Raw genomic sequence first — 19,485 nt, forward strand, 5'->3', positions numbered from 1 at the left:
GCCCAAAATCGTCAAACACATAAACGGCCACCTGACCTCCCCTATAGCCGTCCAATCCTCCCATTATATTTTTGCATGTAAACTTGTATTCATTTTATAAAAATATAAAACATTTACATCAAAGTAATGATTCAAACATTGTGTTCTACTATTCTTAACTATTTCTATTCAAACACAGTGTGACTGTTGGTCAGTGAAACATGTGAAACATATGACATAAAAATCAAAAGAATCATAATATAAGCATCTGTATTAGAAATCACATAAGTCACTCTTTCCTTCCTAGTAGAAACACATAAAACACCAAGACTATAAGAGTAATACTTGTATGACAAAACTTAAAATTCAAACATCTCTAAACTATAAGAACAATAAACATTTAACACAGTTACTTGTATAAGGCATCATGATAAACTCCACTGATTGTGAAAACAAGAACATAGGGCTCATTTTGGCATATCATGAAATAATCACTATAAAATTAAAGACTTTGAATGAGTGAAGTAAGTTAGTGTGAAAAAAAGTTAGTGTGAAAAACATAGCATTGCATAATTTAACCAGTTTCCATCATGTTTGCAAGACAAATCCTCTTGTACAATTTCTATAGTGTCAAAGCAAAAAGCAAAGAAGGGCTTTTAATTACTTATAACAAAATCTAGTCAGTATACATGTATACCAAACTAACATATTGGCATATAACCTGCTTTGCTTTTTGCTTTGACACTAAGAAATTGTACAAGAGGATTTGTCTTGCAAACATGATGGAAACTGGTTAAATTATGCAACAGAAATTACGTATTAGTCAGCTCTGGAGGCAAGGGTTGCAAAGCCTTTCAGTCTTTAGGCTGAATGATGTTCTAAGGTAAATAATGGGTATTATAATCACTAAGTTAACATATAATGCTTCTTAATATCACAGTTTACTGTTATTTGAATTTAATGCTTAACTGTGAGAGTGATAAAGTCAAATATTAAATGCCTAAAGACTGCCATAGCCAAGAAAGACCTTCAATGCGTATATTTTTCGACCTTTGAAATAATTTTTCCCTGACTTTTCACTGACTTTTCAGGATTTTCATTTTTCACTGACCAAATTTCAAAATTCCCTGACAATTCCCTGACCTTGAAAAAATACCCAATTTCCCTGACTTTTCAAGTCTGCTGGCAACCCTGTTACGAGAAGGACTGAGGCAGGAGCTTGTCCGGAACTTGACGGGTGGAAATTTGCCAATGTGCTAGACCACTTGAATTATCATAATCTATTTGTTTACATTTAACAATTGAAAACTGGAAACAAAGCTTGGTTTTAGGTTATGTATAAATTTTGCACTTTATAAAGCTCTGTAATGTTAATTCTAACTTGGTTACAATGTGCGACCTGCATGTGCCTGACAATGTTCTATATTGATTCTGAACTTAAATTTGAAAATTTTATAAAATGTGTGGGTAAATTCCATTTTCAATGATAGGAATTTGATTTCATATTAACCCACTGGTAGCATAGTATATTGCAGGACGAGAAGAAATTTGAAGCAACTCTGAAAATTGTTTTTGATCCCAGGCCCCGTGTTCACAAAGATTTTAGGATCAGGGTCAAGATCAGGATCAAATTCAAGAACTCAAATATTTTCCATTGTTTATCCACATAGATTAGATATATTTAATATTAATTGATAAAATTGGACTTAAAATAATATGTTTATGGAATTTTAGAATAAACTAATTGTTGTTTTTGCAAGATATTGGCATTTTATATTGATCTTGATCCTTAGAAATTGATCCTTCCTGTACGAAAAATCAGCATGGCTTTTATGAAAAACAGGACCGATTCAGGCCTGTTTTGAACCAGAATTGGCAAAATCAGGGTGAAATAGACATGGACCCTGAATTTTCAATAAATCTCACATGGGAATTCAAGTATTTTCTACCCTGACACCGTCTTCATTTTGGTAAAAGTCAGGGTGGAGGCAGGAATATTTGCACTTTGAAAATATTTTGACACAGATTTTACTGACTTTGAAAAATATAAGCAAAATCTACCCAGATATTTCAAAGTTAGAAAATGTTCAAGAACCAGTTTCAATACATTCTTTAAAGTTCTTCATTTCCAGCCTGATTTTTCTGACTTAGAGTTATTAGAAATGAATATTGCAATACACTAATAATACAGTTTACATAAGATTGCTGTTGAGACAAAATTGAATTTTAAATTCAGAAAAAAATGTTTTATAATGTTTATTCTAGACAGTATCAATTGATTTATGGTAAACTCCATTTAACAAAAATTATTTTCATTTACTGAATTTTTTTTTTTTTTAATTAATATGTGGATTATTTAAATCAACATGATTTATTGTTATCTATGAAATTGATAATTGTTACTAGTAATTGATTGTATCTATATTTAACCTATGACAAACAATTTTTTATTTAATGCATAAATTGGTCAGCTGAATAAGTTATGTTCAAGATTTTTAGTTTTTATCCACTATCTCACAATCTGCACAGAATCTCATAATGTCTAAGGTCAGCTTTCAGTTAATGTAGGTCTTTGGGGTAAACTTCTACAAAATGGTGTTAATGGTAAACTTTTTCAAATTATTTTTAATATGTACCAAGACATTAAATCTTGTGTTTCTGTCAATAACAGTTTTTCCCCGTTTTTTGGCAGTTTCTGTGGGGTCCGTCAAGGGGAAAATTTGTCCCCCATTTTATTTTCTATTTATCTGAATGATTTGGACGACTATTTAGCCATAAATAACCGAGGTATCAATATTGAAAAAATTGATGACAATATTATAACATATTTAAAACTCTTTGTATTACTTTATGCGGATGACACGATTATAATTAGTGAAAAAGAAGATGAGTTTCAAAATTTACTCTATGATTTTAATTGTTATTGTGAACAGTGGAAACTGTCCATAAACATGACTAAAACAAAAATAATTATATTTGGAACTAACAGACCCGATAATTATAATTTCCGTATTAACAATGTACAAGTAGAAATAGTAAAGGAATATAAATATCTTGGCATATTATTTTCATCTTCTGGTAGTTTTTTTAATGCTCGAAAATCGATTGCAAGTCAGGCAAATAAAGCCATGCACATACTTTATACAAGAATATTTAACTTAGACTTGCCGTTGGACATTCAATTAAAGCTTTTTGACCAAACCATCTTACCGATCCTTACGTATAATTGCGAAATTTGGGGATTTGAAAACTTAGATATGCTCGAAAAAATACATAATGATTTCTTAAGAAAAATTACAAAAAGCAGAAAAAGCACGCCACTTTATATGTTGTACGGAGAATTAGGTCGATATCCACTGGAAATTATTGTTAAAACAAGAATGATAAATTTTTGGTCTAAATTATTATCGGGTAGTACAACAAAAATTTCAAGAATATGTTATGAAAATATGCTTCATTCTACAGTTTGCTATAAATGGTTAGATTGTATTAGAAATATTTTAAACGAAACCGGAAATACACATATTTGGATATATCAAAAGTCAACAAATGTCAAAAATATTGGTAAAAACATTAAGAGAATATTAATCGACCAATTCATTCAAAAATGGAATGGACAACTAGCTAATTCATCTAAGGGTACAAAATATAGAATATTTAAAAATGATATAATATTTGAACCATATTTAAACATACTGCCTGACAATTTGCGTTGTTCACTTTTCCATTTTAGAACTGGTAATCACAGGCTTCCCGTTGAAACGGGAAGGTGGCGTAATTCATTTCTCCCTTATGAAGATAGGAAGTGTAATTTATGCAGTTTGAATGAAATAGGCGACGAGTTTCACTATTTATTTACATGTCCATTTTTTATTTTGAATAGAAAACGTTATTTATCAAGTTACTTCTACAGACAACCAAATATATTAAAATTTAGGGAATTATTCACAAGTGGTCGCTTGCAAACCCTTAAAAAATTATCGTTATTTGTTCGTGATATTATAAGGCACTTTAAAGTATAAACATGTTAGGAACATTTTACTTACCACAGTATTGTTATCCTCTAGAATTGCATCGTATTTTTAACATTAACCATTAATAACACACATTCCACTGCCTGTACTGACCGATACATATTTAGCGAATTTCTAATGACCTTGTCCCACATTCCAAACAATTGAAATCGTGCAATATACTACATTTGTAGTTTTCCAGATCTCGCGAGATTTCAATACTCATTCATAATATTTTACTATGACACGGGAAACTCGTGCAGACGGTCGTAGGCAGACAGTAATTGTTCGAGCGCTATCTATGTTTATTTTAACGCTATTTTTTTTTATTTTTGTTTTTCTCCTTCTGTCTGTTATACTAAATACCGGTCACCATTGTTTTTGTTTGTTTGTTTTTTTGTGTGTGTTTTTTGTTTGTTTTTTCGTGTGTTTTTTACAAAGAATTTTCTACTTATTTAAAAGAGTAGGTTATATCATGTACCTTATTTACATATGATTAAGGAAAAAGTATTATATAATGACCTGTGTTGATATATGCAACAATAAGTTATGTATTCTAGTGGTGAGAGAATAGCTGTCCCCATGTTGTTTAACAATTAAACGCTTGATTTTGATATTTTCAATTAAAAAAAATAAGAACCCACATTTATACCATTGTATTTAGTCATACTGTTCTATGTAACGTGACTCAAAAATAAAAGTATTTGTTGTTGTTGTTGTTGTTATAAACAAATAACCTTCAAGTGGAACTTTATACAGTATTTCAAAATACTTTATGTTAAACTGGGCTATCTGGCAGATGAAAATAGAGAAGTTAGCACAGATTTACCGACAGCAGTTTAAAATCCAGAGTAAATATCACACCCTGAAAATTGTTTCCAGCATGGTCATTTTCTTTAGAAAGATTAGAGGCTTAAGTTGTGAATTTGATTCAAATAAATCATCTTACACTTATATATTAATATATAAATGAGTTTTGATAATTATATAGATAATGAGATTTAAGAATTCAACTTCCCTAGAGATACAGAACTTTCTTGGAAAATTTATTGTGAAACTTAAACATATATATGACATGGAGCATAATAGTGTTAAACTTCTTTATTCATTTTGAAAAAAAAAATGGAGGGAAATTAGCAGCCAATTGTGATAGATAAATGGTAAGTTATAATTAAATTACATGTAGTTCTTGATATTTTTAATATTTCATATAATAATGAATTTTGTAAGCCCAGTATTCTGAAAAGATTTTAAATAAATTTCCAGGAACCTAAAATATGGAGGGAAAATAGAAATCATTCTTAATTTTTCTAAAATAAACTATACATTTTGATCATTCCATTCTAGAAAAAAAAACACTGAAGTCTTAAAATGAATTATAAATTATAACATGATTGCATATTTGTTTTTTTTTCTACATCCAAAATTTAGGTTGAAGCCAAATATTTCAGTAACATGTGACAAGAGGATGAAGCAGAATAAAATGGTGTAGTTGCAGAACAAAAAAATACAATGGAAGAAATATTACTGGTAATTTTATTTTCTTCATTTAATTCTATCAAAATATAGTTTCAGTTTTTAATTATCAAAAGTATTCATCCCTGCAAATATCATAGTATTAATGACTTCATAAAGTCAGTACATATATGTCTATAATGCTGGAGCTTCTTTAAATAATTTCATCAATTTTGTTCTTTTGATGTTTGATTGCAATTAATGCAATATACCTTTAAAACTACACTGTATGGTCATATTTCTCTATATTAAGGTGTAACATTTTCTTATAGATTAATGTATTATGAATTGAAAGTTGTCTATAGCATATTCCTACAATGCTTTCATATATTTATTTATTTTATATGTTTACAGATTGTGTAGCAGTGGAATTATGTAATACAGCTGGCAGATATCTAAGTGGAAATATCAAACAAGAATGACTTTTGAAATGTATTTAATTGTATGAAAATCAAATACAGATAAGTGAAACAAAATTCTGAATTTATTATTATTTTGTCAAATATTATGGATGAAAATTTATAAGCAAATAGCCACCACTGAATTGTGAAGATGATCAATTCAGCATAATGTTCATCAAATTAATTTGTTTGTTTGTTATGAGCTATTTTTTATCACCTATTATTCTAAAATACATAATGCTCATTATATGATGCAATGTATTTAAGAATATTTTCTTGGGCTGGTTCTAAAATGATCAGGAATCTAGGTGGATTTTTAGTTTAATTTCAGGGTGGGATTTGCAAAATTTTAGAGCGGGATAATAACAGGAGGAAAAAAGTCTGGCCTGACTTTTTAAACAGAAATCAGGGTGAATTATGGCTCATTTAAATATTTCAAATTTATCCCACCCTGAAATTGCTCTCAATTTAACTAGAAGTAAATCTATTTTTAGAAATCTGTGTGAGAGAAAATTCTGCCCTGGATTTCCATTTCTGGGTGGTATTTTTTCTGGCTCATTTAAATATTTCGTTGAATCCACCCTGAAAACACTATATATTGTATACTAAAAAATCTAAAAATAGATTTCTGTCTTCTCTATAGTCAACTGAATAGCTTAAAAAACCTGGCTGGAAATAAATGTCTTATCCCATGTCAAATCAGGGTGTAGTCAGGGTAGGCATTTTCGTACAGGTTATTTTGATCTGATTATTTCTGATTTTGATTTGTTATTTGTTCATTTTATGCCAAAATAGGTTTGTTTCTTTGCAAATCAGCAAAAATTTACATTTTGAATAAGCATGGCATACCATTTCATTCTAGCATCAATACTATTAATTTTTGTTTTATAAAACAATGAAAATAAAATCAGGATCAATTGATCCTGATCTTTTCTTAGTGAACATTACATGGGTGACCTGATATTATCCCCTACCGCTACCCCCATCTCTCCAGTGATTGTTATAACCCCAAGAATATAAATAAAAGTCAATTTCCGCAATGCCATTTAGAATCTAGTATCAATAAACTGACACTAGATTCTACTAGGCAACTTTCATTATACCTCTATTGAAATGTAGATAGAACTGGTGTACTTAAAAATTGTGTAATAGTGTCATGTTGTTGTTGTTATGAATAGCTAGGCTATATAGAAATGTTTAAATGGTAGGGAAGGATGGGGGGGGGGGGGTAGTCTCAATATTTCGACTGCAAGACAGACCGATTTTATAATCTGAAATTTCATAGATGTGTCAAGGGCGACCATCATCTATATAAGAAAAAGCCCTAAAGCGCACAATTTGTTGGGCTAGGGGGGTGGCGGCGGGCCTGCAGGACAGGGCAGACCGTGAGACAGGGCGGACCGTGACTCGAGACTAGGCGGACCATATTTTGGGACAGGGCGGACAGTCACTACCTATACGAAAAATCAGCATGGCTTTTATGAAAAACAGGACCGATTCAGGCCTGTTTTGAACCAGAATTGGCAAAATCAGGGTGAAATAGACATGGACCCTGAATTTTCAAGAAATCTCACATGGTAATTCAAGTTTTTTCTACCCTGACATCGTCTTCATTTTGGTAAAAGACGGGGTGGAGGCAGGAATATTTGCACTTTGAAAATATTTTGACACAGATTTTACTGACTTGGAGAAATATAAGCAAAATCTACCCAGATATTTCAAAGTTAGAAAATTTTCAAGAACCAGTTTCAATAAAGTATTAAAAGTTCTTCAATTCCAGCCTGATTTTTCTTAGTTACAGTAGACTAGATTCTAACAAAAAAAACTCACCAAAAGCTACAAAATGTATCCGTGTTCGTTCATTTCCCCTTCCACATCACAAATATCCCTTTTGAAGTTTGTTTTCTCCGACACATAATCTTTTTTGATGACCGAATACACAGAGGTAATCACACAACGGGGTCAACGCAGTTGATGACGCAAAATTGGACGACTTCATTTTCACGCCATTGAAGGGGTGTCCAGTCCGATGACAGTGTGTAAACGTTTTAATGATATTTCTGATGAATCAACATTTCAATTATTCATAATTGATGAAAAGGATAATTTAATTATTCTATAAAACCTGGGACAAAAGTTATTTTAAGTCACAGATAAACGAAAATGCTGTCACGAAAATTGTGTCTTGCATACGGAGTACCCCGTGTAAGCGTAAAGATTTGTCCGTTGCCGCTGAAACTCTTTGAACTACGAGCGTGTGCCTGTGTAGTTTAAAGACACGCAAAGCTGACGTTTAAACGGGTAAATTAATGTGATCTTCAAGAGGTGCTGTAGACTTGCGGGTTGTTTCTTAAAGACTAGGTGAGTAAATTTACTAACTACTGTACATATATATAGATCTAGATTCTGATAAATTTTTTAATTTTGTCATTTATTTACAAGTAGATTTTTTTATAGATAGAATTGTAGAGTTTTCCAATTGATTTTACCTAAAATATGTTTACACGCATTCTCAATATCATTTACAGAATAGATAAAAACGCTTTCCACGCCGCATATTCGTCTTATTATGTGCTATATATTTTATCTAAAGCATCTGTTCCATCAAACATGTTCCGTTTTAATTAAATCAAAACAAAAAAGTGGTCAACTGTCATGATTTGAAAAAATATTTATCGCACAATAGTAAAAAATGAAACGTACGTGACTGTCTCTATATGAAAAATGAACTTTAAATCTTTTCATGTTTCAATTGGTCTTTTATAAAACAATTGTTTGGTGTTTTTTGTATCTCACAATGCCTTAGCGTGAATTTAACAGTGGAACATACTGAAAACTTTTATAAAAATGTAAACAAAATTATAGTTTCTTCCTTTCCACTGATACATGCCTTTTTGAGTGTGCGTTTTTAAACAGTGAAGAAAATATTTTTTAAATAATAAGATCTTTCAAAGTTTGAAGTTTTTTGGCAGATAATTGGCCATATTGGCCAAAATAATGTATTATAAAAGTGGTATATAAAGATGCCGTAATTGATGGATGATTTTCTGAGAAAATTAAAACGTAATTTTTGCCGCGAAACGTACGTTACTGATGCTACAGGAACTGATGAAAATGTAAAGAGGTAGACTTGTGTCAAGCAGTTAAAGCTTCCCTCAATAAGAAGTTATGTGTTGAGAAATTGTTATAATTGCTCAAGACTGTGTCCAGATCTGCATTGAAAAGTGGTCAGAAATGTACGTTACCGAAACGAACGTTACCGCAATTTAAAAAATATTCACTACACTTAAAATATGATACCTTAGGTAAGAAAATTTATATGGAGAGAAGAGTTTTGTAACATCAAAGCGTAAATAAATATTGCATTGTGTCACTGTGGATATAATTTAAGGTAAATTCATGTTTGATATACGATATCACAATATATATTAGAAAACATTTTATGTATATAAACATATATCTACTGAAAACATTCTGCTGGATTTTGAGATGTGATAGCATGTTTTTTCGCAATGTAAACAAAAGGTAGTAGTGGAAAGTATATTTCTGCTTAAAAGTACCATGAAATGTACGTTACTGTTGGTAACGTACATTTCAAAACTAGTATTAGTAATTTCAATGAAGAGTATCTCCCGAATTCTTAAAAGTTACTTCATGAATATGTTTTTCATGTAATAACAAGTAAGAATAGGATGATTAGAAACGAAAACAAATTAAATATAACTGTATTTGCATCAGTTGCATATGAATTTTATTCAGGCATTTTTTTCTATCTACAAAAGTTGGGACTAGTACAATATGTGATTGTTTAAGTTGAACAGTTGTGATGATATTGAACATTTTTAATCTTTTCTCTAGCATCTGCACACTCAAATGTGCATTGTGTATGAACTATAAAGGTCTACAAAACAATGATTTCTCACTTACATTAACATCAACAACAAGTAACGTACATTTCAATTGTAGTAACGTACATTTCAGAGACCGAAATTAAGGGCTGAGATTCAAAAAGGCTACAGGTAGAGAACAAGAGCTGAAAGATACCGAAAGTTAACTTTGGAAAGAGCGTTATTGTAGAATTACGTATTACAGAATCTGAAATATTTGACTAACAAAGCGAGAAATGAAAGAAACAATGTTTTATAAAATAAAAGCAAACAATGTTTCATATAAGCAATGTTTCGTATAAAGTAAATGATTTTTTTCCAGAATTTACCTTATTGTGTACAAAACACTGGAATATATTGTAAAGCAACAAAATAATCAAGTTAATGTGTCACACTTCTAAAGCATTTATTTTTACATGCATTTCACAAATGTGATTTTGGTAATCATAATGTCTTAAAACATGCGAATTTCTAATGAAAGATATTAACAGGGCTTTCGACGAATCATCTTCAAATGTATGTTACTTGCAAAGTTGCACATAAAATTGAAGTTTGCGATATTAAAACATGTTTTTTTTTTTTTTACATAAAAATTCAACAAATTTTATCAATTACACCATAATGGGGCTCAAAACATTTCTGGACATTGCTGTAAAATTATCCTCATAACAATAAATAACGTAGCATATAAGGATGATCACATGTGTTTTTAAATTATTTTATAAAGTAAAAATGTTTGTTGTTTTAAATTAAAAATATAAAAAAGGAAACATTTTGTTTATAATGTTAAATATTAATTGGTGTCTTTTTATGTACAGAACCCATGCCAGAAAACTGAAATGTACGTTACCAATGAGAGTTTACAAGAGTATTTAATAAAGTCTTTAAGAAAGTCTTCAAAAATGCTAAAGATATTTTAAAGCATTTTATCACACATGTATGTTGTCATAAATGGTTAAATATGCACATATAATGTTGTTTACATGTACTTTTTACCTTATATGAACAGAATCATCAATTAAAATACATCTTATTTCTGTATGCATATACAATATCTTATTCTGACCAAGCGTATGATTTTTGTAGTTAATTGTTCAAATGTTTAGAAAAGGAATAAATACCAAACAGAAATATTTAAGTTTTCCCATTCCTGTCAGATTTTCTTAATGAATTCACTGTTGATATTTTTTTGTATTAAACTGAAATGTACGTTACAAAATTATTACATTACTTTTAAGGCATTTGGGGTGAAAAAAACAACTGCTACATGCATGAATTAGTTTACAACGAGGAGTTTATATGTATCATAAATAATCAATAGCATTCTAATGTCGAACTGCTTTTCATTGATAAATCTGTAAAGAACTTCGAAGTATGCATTGAAATAGTAAAATATGTATCATTCATCTGTAAAATTTGTTATTGTTTTAACATTCCAAAAACCTGAATATATTGGTATAATTTAACAAAAAATGTGTTTATTTCCATCCTACATCTTTTGAGAAGGGAATTGTGAAAACAAAATTACTGACTAGTTCAACAGTTACATGATTATGAGCTGCTAATTTAAGGGATACTCAAAGTAACGTACATTTCTGTGCCTGTTTTTATAAGAATGACCTGCTCCATTTGATATGGAACTGAGAGAACATGGTTCGTATCTTGTTTGCAAGAATTCAAATTTATGTCCGGGAGATATTCTTTTGTCATATTCAAACATTTTTTTTATGATCTCTGAACATTATTTTTTTCACTTTCCGTGATTCAATATTTGTAAATGGTATTGAGAATGCGTGTTAATCTTGTTATTCATGAAATAGAGTGAAATAAGAATCCCTAAAGAAAAATTGCAATATAGATCTAATATCAAAATATTTAAATTAAAACGAATCCATTTTTTTGTAATATTGTTCTTTTTTTAATACTTTGATTTAGATATAGATCTAAGTTAATTCTGGCCTTAATTTTTCAGAAAGATGTAGTGGCTCAAATGTCTTATAGTCTTATCACAGTAAATACTTCAGTGACAGACAGCTATGACTTCAAAACAGGGATTCAGACTGAAATACAAAAAATATGTCAGTAAAGATCAATAATTGAAGAGATTTTATGGATGGGACTCACATGAAATAGAGTTTCCAAGGTATGTATAATTTTTTAAAGCAATTTGCTTGAACTGGTGTACGGACATAATCCCCTTCGGACAAAATCCCCTTCATGTATTTTTGTATATCTGGACATAATCCCCTCCATGGGTGGACATAATCCCCTTCATGTGTGAAATTTTGAAGTGGACAAAATCCCCTTCATAAAATTGCTACCTAGGACAAAATCCCCCATCGGATGAATTTTCTTTAAAAGTGTTTATAAAGTGTTTATAAAGTTATAAAGTGGGTATGAGAGCGACATACTGCATTATGCTGTGTGGTAAATATCCTAATGTATAAATAAGTAGAAAATATTTCAGCAGAAAAGCACATTCAATTAGCACATTTTGATCACATTAAAATTGCTTTGTTAAAGCATTCATAATCAATCAAGTATTGCAGTGATCTTGGTTTGATTAAATTATCACTCTTTCATCAATAGAAATTGTAACAATGGATAATATATATCAATTAGAATTATCAACTTATACAATCAATGAAACAATTATTGGCTAATAAAAATGTTTTCATACTAATCAATTCAAAACAATTAAAGAAATTGCCTAATCAAATATGTGTTATGCAGTTGATAATTTACCATAATTTTAATGAAAACTTCTAATTTATCACACTTCCAATTATACAATCTACGCAGCTCCCAATATAGTCAGCTCATAAACTTCCAATAAAGTGCCAGCCCCTTCTGTGTGTATAGAGTTAGGATCCATATCCCACTGTTTTATGAGGGGCTGGGATACATGGTTTGTTGGTTTGTTAACTATTTAAGGCTAAAGAATTTATGTTTTAACAATTGACCAATTTTAATCACAAAGATACTTTTAACATCTCTATCATTTGCACCTCTTTCTATATAATTATCCTGTTATGGATTTTGTGTTTGTTTCTTCTATTTTTTTTAAATGGTATTTTATTTGTTGTGTGAAACATTCCTATACAGTTGCAAAGCTTACTACTTCTCTATCATGCATCATAAGAACAAGATAAGTTTCGTACTACTGTAAAAAGAATTTTTAGTTCAATTCTGTAACATCCGTCCCCTTCTGTACCCTTAGTTTATAAACACAGAATAACAAAAGATTATATTTGTTATAAATTCATATAAGCTTAAATATCATCTTAATAAACTCATAGGTCCACTTGATGTTAAAAATTAAAATATAAATTTTATTTCAAAGTAAATAATTTTGTTTTCAGAGCAAAAAATACTGATTTTTTTTTCAAAATTAAGGAATTTAGTGTTCACAAATACTTTTTTTTATAAATACATCATTTCAGTGCTTTATTCCTGTTACTTCTTCATTTTTCATTGTAACTTTGGTGCTTTAGTGTAAAATTTGCTTTTCAGTTACAGTTAATGTATTAATTAATTAATCAACATAGTGTAAAACCAGAGAGTTCATGAACTGATCATCAACAAGAGTTGGCAGTGAGGAAAATAATGCAAGGAAACCTAATACTCTTACTCAAGTTACTGGTGTCAATATTGAAATTCTTAAACACTGTTTCACACAAAATATTCCCTAATTTTTTTGGTACTTAAAGATGGTTCAAGCGAATGTCAGACATAATCTCCTTCGGACAAAATCCCCTTTGCATACCCGGACAAAATCCCCTTCATGGGTGGACATAATCCCCTTCATGTTTTTGCAAGGCTGGACAAAATCCCCTTCACTACCCGGACAAAATCCCCTTGTTTCATAGGTTTCTAATGTATTATTACGCTCCATAAAAATTGATGAATAATGTATTATTACACTCCCTAAAAATTGATGAATAATGAACTTTTGTTTTTTTCATTTATAATTATGTATCAATAGTTACCTTTATTTAGTAACTGTACAAAGCATATACTTTTATAAATTATATTACATTAAAATAAAACCAAAAAAGAGTATGAACTATGAGCTTGAAACATCTAGTAAACATCCGTCCCCCCAAAAATGTAACATCCGTCCCCCTAATACAATTCATTTTTGGATTATCTGACAAGAAATATACATAAGAAAGTCCTATAATTTCTACTGTTTTATAAGGATGTGTTTGCATATTTGATTTAAGTATGATTTGGTGTACCTATCCTTGTTTTATTTCTCTCTGTTTCTAACATGTTTGAAAATTTCATTTTGTGTGAAAAATACTCAAAATTTGAAAGCAAATATTTTTATATCTTAGATGAATTTTCTGGATTTTTTTTGTAACATTAATCAGAACACATAATATTTTAATAAAATAAAGAGAAATAATACAATTTTTATTATAAACTGTAAGATATTCAGACTTTTAGTATATCTTTGTAACATCCGTCCCCTACCCACACAGCCCGCAAGAGATGTAATATTTTGAAAAAGGTATCCTAAAAGTTATCCTTTCTTTCCAAAAATATTGTTATAGACACCCTAAGGTACTTAACAAGAGCAAATATTGTCTTGTATGTTTAAATTTATTTTTTGACTTAGATGCTAACAAAATTGGCCCATTTACTGTGCAGCACGGGCACTGATCATACTGCGCGGATGCGCAGGCTGGTCTGGATCCATGCTGGTCGCAAACCCATTATGTTGGTTTTGTCATGACACAGCTCATTTAAGGTTTTACTGTAGCATCTAAACTAGAAATGATCTCTTTCATGTAGCTCCTTGTTATTAAAGTAACAATTCCTTAATGTTTGATTTTTGATTCAACTAATGAATCAATTTTCAATCCACAGGTAATTATTAAGGTTAAAGTGCTTTGATGGTCAACTCAGAGTAAATTACAACACAGCATGACCATGCAGTAATGAGGTGTTATAAGGTTACCCAAACAATCCAAAGCTAATAGTACCCTTTAAGCAACTTTACTAATCATTTGTTAGTCCCCTACCAGTTTAACTAGAGGGGACTTGAGGTTTACTCTCCCTCCGTCTGTCTGTCTGTCCATCCGTCTGCAGTCCGTTCACAAAACTGAATACTGAGTAACACAAAAAGTATTGAAAATATTTTTATGAAACTTGATATAGGGTAAGATGGCAGTCTGAAGATAATTAATTGCATGTCTTTTTCTATTTTTTCCTATGTTGAAAAATTTGGTTGCTATGGCAACAAATAGTCTGAAAATATAACTAATTTAAAACATAAATTGGATCCAGTGATAATGCCAAAAGTACTGAAAGTATTTTTATGAACATTGAATTATGGGTAGATGGTAGTATGGAAATTATGCACGTCTTCTGTTCTTCCTATGTTGAAAAATTTAGTTACTATGGCAACAAATAGGCTTATAATATGGCAAATTTAACAAAAATTGTGATACTCAAAAAGTGCTGATTGATTGATTTTCTTTAGACTGTGCGATCAAGGATAACCTACGAAAGTGTAAGCACTATTTCCAGTAGGGTCCTTACCTCACCAGACTATAGAGACAGCTATGAGATACAAGTGAGTCCAAGAACCAGTCCCTAGCTCTTATTGAATAGATTCCTTGTTTCTTTTACATGCCCAGTGTATAGCACTGATATGTGCAAGGATAAACTGGGCTTCTTTAACGTAAACCTCTAGGTAGGTGGGAAACACTGAAAGTGTTTCTGAAAAATCCCAAGGGTGTTACCCAGGATCGAACCTGGAACCTCAGGAGTGACAGTCAGTGGTCTAACCAACTGAGCTATCGTGCCACCTGAAATGAAAACATATTATGAAACTTAAAATATGGATAGATAGCAGTATGGAGATTATACACATCATTTTTAGCTCGACTATTCGATAAGAATAAGTAGAGCTATTGTAGTACCCCGAGCGTCGGCGTCGGCGTAACCACTTATGTTAAAGTTTTTGTAATAGTTTAAATATTTTCAAAGTCCATTGACATATGGCTTTGAAACTTTGCACACTTGTTCACCATCATTACCCCAACCTGTAAACAGGAGGAGGTAACTGTATCAAGCATTTTGACAGAATTATGCCCCTTTTTCGACTTAGAATTTACGTTAAAGTTTTTGTAATAGTTCAAATATTTTCAAAGTCCATTGACATACGGCTTTGAAACTTTGCACACTTGTTCAGCATCATGACCCCAACCTGTAGACAGGAGGAGGTAACTCTATCAAGCATTTTGACAGATTATGCCCCTTTTTCGACTTAGAATTTACGTTAAAGTTTTTGTAATAGTTCAAATATTTTCAAAGTCCATTGACATATGGCTTTGAAACTTTGCACACTTGTTCACCATCATGACCCCAACTTGTAGACAGGAGGAGGTAACTCTATCAAGCATTTTGACAGAATTATGCTCCTTTTTCGACTTAGAATTTATGTTAAAGTTTTTGTAATACCTCAAATATTTTCAAAGTTCATTGACATATGGCTTTGAAACTTTGCACACTTGTTTACCATCATTACCCCAACCTGTAAACAGGAGGAGGTAACTGTATCAAGCATTTTTTTTACTATCAAGCACTAAGAATAGTCGAGCGTTGCTGTCCTACCGACAGCTCTTGTAATCTTGACTATTATTTAAGGGAGAATTAATTGAGAGCTGTCAAGATTTCTCCTATTCAAGTCTTTACGCTTTTTCAGTATAAGTTCTTTATTTCGTAAGGTATTAATACTCCAAACTTCAAATATATGTTTCTGATCATCAACCTCATCATATGTGACAAGTAGGAGCAGTAGTCCAGTGGTAGGACTCGCGCTTAGGGATCGAGAGGTCCCGGGCTCGAACCCCACTAGGGGCACTGCTAATTTCCTTGAGCAAGAAATTTACCTGCGATTGCTTCACTTCACCCAGGTGTAAATGGGTACCTGCGAGGGTGGTATAAATCCGTTGCGCCAAAGTGTCGGCTGCACTAAGCTGAGTTAAAAGACTCCCCAGGGAGATTGATAGAAAGATACCAGTAGCCCGATGACCAGGGGTAATAGCTGTAAAGTCGGTGAACATGCGTAAGCATGAAACTTAGACTATAAAATGCAATTACTTTTAATTACAAGGTTGACAACTTTAGCACAAAAAATGTCAGAATGTAACCCCCCTTGACCTTAGAATGTTCATGAAAAAATGATGTTTTTTATAACTTCTTTATACATGTATATTTATGTTTCTACTTCAAACGTCATACATATGTTTCTTATTATCACTCAAATTATGTGTGAGAAGGTTCAATACTCTAGCTTGACTATTTCCAGTATTATGTCCCACTTAGATTTTTTTCTAGAAATTATTATTTTTTACTTAAATTTTTTTATTCCTTATAGCATTTACTTCAAACTCCCACATCTTATGACAAGGGTTATAAATCTAGCATACATATTTCCAGAATAATCTCCTTAAACATTGAATTTTTCTTATTCATTCCTTAACTTTCATATTTCTCCGCAGATTTCCTTATAAGGCAGTCTGGAAAACTAACACATTACTTAAGATATAACTAGACAAACTAAGAACTCAAAAGATTTAAGTTCATTTATATCATTCATTCATTCAGGGGCATAATTGAATGGCCAATGACCCATCATAATGTTGCTGGGGTTCTAACCAATAGGGGACTTTTATAATGGATTGCTTGCAATAACATTATAATTGCTTGTTTTTACTTTATTAATTTTCTATTATTTTTAACAACATAACTAAATTAGTTAGTGGGATCTTGTTTTAGTATAATGGCTTTTAGACTAGAAATGGTAATGCTTTTGCTTAAACATTTCAGGGTCTATAATCTTAGCCAGAAAACTGCATGTGAGCAAGGGGAATGTGGTAAGAGAAGACTGGTGATAATAAACAGAGGCCATGCAAAAAAAAAAAATGTAAGTAACTTCACAAAGAATGTTTAAAACTGGCTAAAAAATGGGTGCTTGTGCTAACTACTGCATGCATGAAAGAATTTCATAATAAATAAGTTAAATGGCAAAAGATAAAACTTTAAATATCTTCTTTTAAAAAAAACCGAAGAGCTAGAGCTTAGATATTTGGCATGAAACATCTTCTAGTGAGTGTCTATCAAGTTTGTTCAAATAAAAGCCCTGGGGTCAAAATTGGCCCCGCCCCAGGGGGTCATTGATTTTCCCAATATGCATATAGTAAAAACTTAAAAATCTTCTTTTAAAGAACTCAAAGAGCTAGAGCTAAGATATTTAGCATCAAACATGTTTCTAATATGTGTCTACCAAGTTTGTTCAATTAAAAGCCCTGGGGTCAAAACTGGCCCCACCCCAGGGGTGTCATTGTTTTTAAACTATATGCATATAGTAAAAAACTTAAAAAATCTTCTTTTAAAGAACTCAAAGAGCTAGAGCTAAGATATTTAGCATCAAACATGTTCTAATAGGTGTCTACCAAGTTTGTTCAAATAAAAGCCCTGGGGTCAAAATTGGCCCCGCCCCGGGGGTCATTGATTTTCCTTGTATGTGTATAGCAAAAACTTAAAAAATCTTCTTTGAAAAAACCCAAATAGCTATAGTTTAGATATTAAGCATGAAACATCTTCTAGTGAGTGTCTACCAAGTTTGTTCAAATAAAAGCCCTGGGGTCATAATTGGCCCCGCCCTGGGGGTCATTGATTTTCCTTATAATTATGTGTATAGCAAAAACTTAAAATCTTCTTTGAAAAAACCCAAATAGCTAGAGTTTAGATATTAAGCATGAAACATCTTCTAGTAAGTGTCTACAAAGTTTGTTCAAATAAAAGCCTTGGGGGTCAAAACTGGCCCCGCCCCGCCCCAGGGGTGTCATTGTTTTTAAATATATGTGTATAGTATAAACTTAAAAAAATCTTCTTAAAAAGCCCAATGAGCTAGAGCTTTGATGTTTTAGCATGAAACATCTTCTTATGGGTTTGGGGGGGGGGGGGGGCTATATACAGGTGAGCGACCTCAGGGCCATCATGGCCCTCTTGTTTTGAAAATACATAGATTTTATATTGTTGTTTTCTCTTGTCTTAGTAATGCTTAAATCAAAATGATTTTAAATAAACCAGTATCTTGCAATTAATTATTACGCAGCCGTTTTTTGAAACTACCTGAATGAAAATGGTAATCATGATCAGTTGCGCCCAGCAATATAGTCTACTATTAAAACAAATCGTTACCCTTATTATAGTAAACATTTTTATTCATTGCACCATCCTTTTTATGTAAAATCTTATTCAATTACACAGAATTTTGGCAATTTCAATCTTACAAGAGAAAGGATTAAGATCTTTATATCCCTCTATTATTGTACTTAATCGTATTGGCATTGTCCACCGTATCCCCCAATGACGTCATCCACTAAGGGCGACAACTTGAATACGGTCTTAAATGAAAGGGTCTATTGTGAGGAAATGCCACATTCAAAAAACCACAACTATCTTTAATTGCCCACAACCATAACTCTATTTCAAATTCTTTTACAAGGTATTCTGTTTACTATAACTTCCTCATTTCCGAAGCAGTCTTGCGGGGGTATTAATCCCATTTTGTGATAGTTCAAGTTTGCTTAGGCAAAAAAAAAAATTCTTGTTTTCTGGTTCGCCTTACTGACTGTATATTTTACCCCTTACCGATTTGTCATAATG

General features: G+C 31.4%; 1 long non-coding RNA gene across 1 annotated transcript; it reads left to right on the forward strand.

The window, feature by feature from the left end:
• The first annotated feature begins 8,189 nt into the window (after window positions 1–8,189).
• Window positions 8,190–17,776, forward strand: LOC132714259 (uncharacterized). The gene is made up of 3 exons (XR_009623540.1): window positions 8,190–8,269; window positions 11,768–11,938; window positions 17,641–17,776. It is a non-coding gene; the product is annotated as an uncharacterized LOC132714259 (long non-coding RNA).
• The last annotated feature ends 1,709 nt before the right edge of the window (window positions 17,777–19,485 follow it).

The sequence above is a fragment of the Ruditapes philippinarum genome, unplaced genomic scaffold (assembly GCF_026571515.1).
Source record: "Ruditapes philippinarum isolate M1 unplaced genomic scaffold, ASM2657151v2 ctg3639_1_1_1_1, whole genome shotgun sequence".
Classification (NCBI taxonomy): Eukaryota; Metazoa; Mollusca; class Bivalvia; order Venerida; family Veneridae; genus Ruditapes; species Ruditapes philippinarum.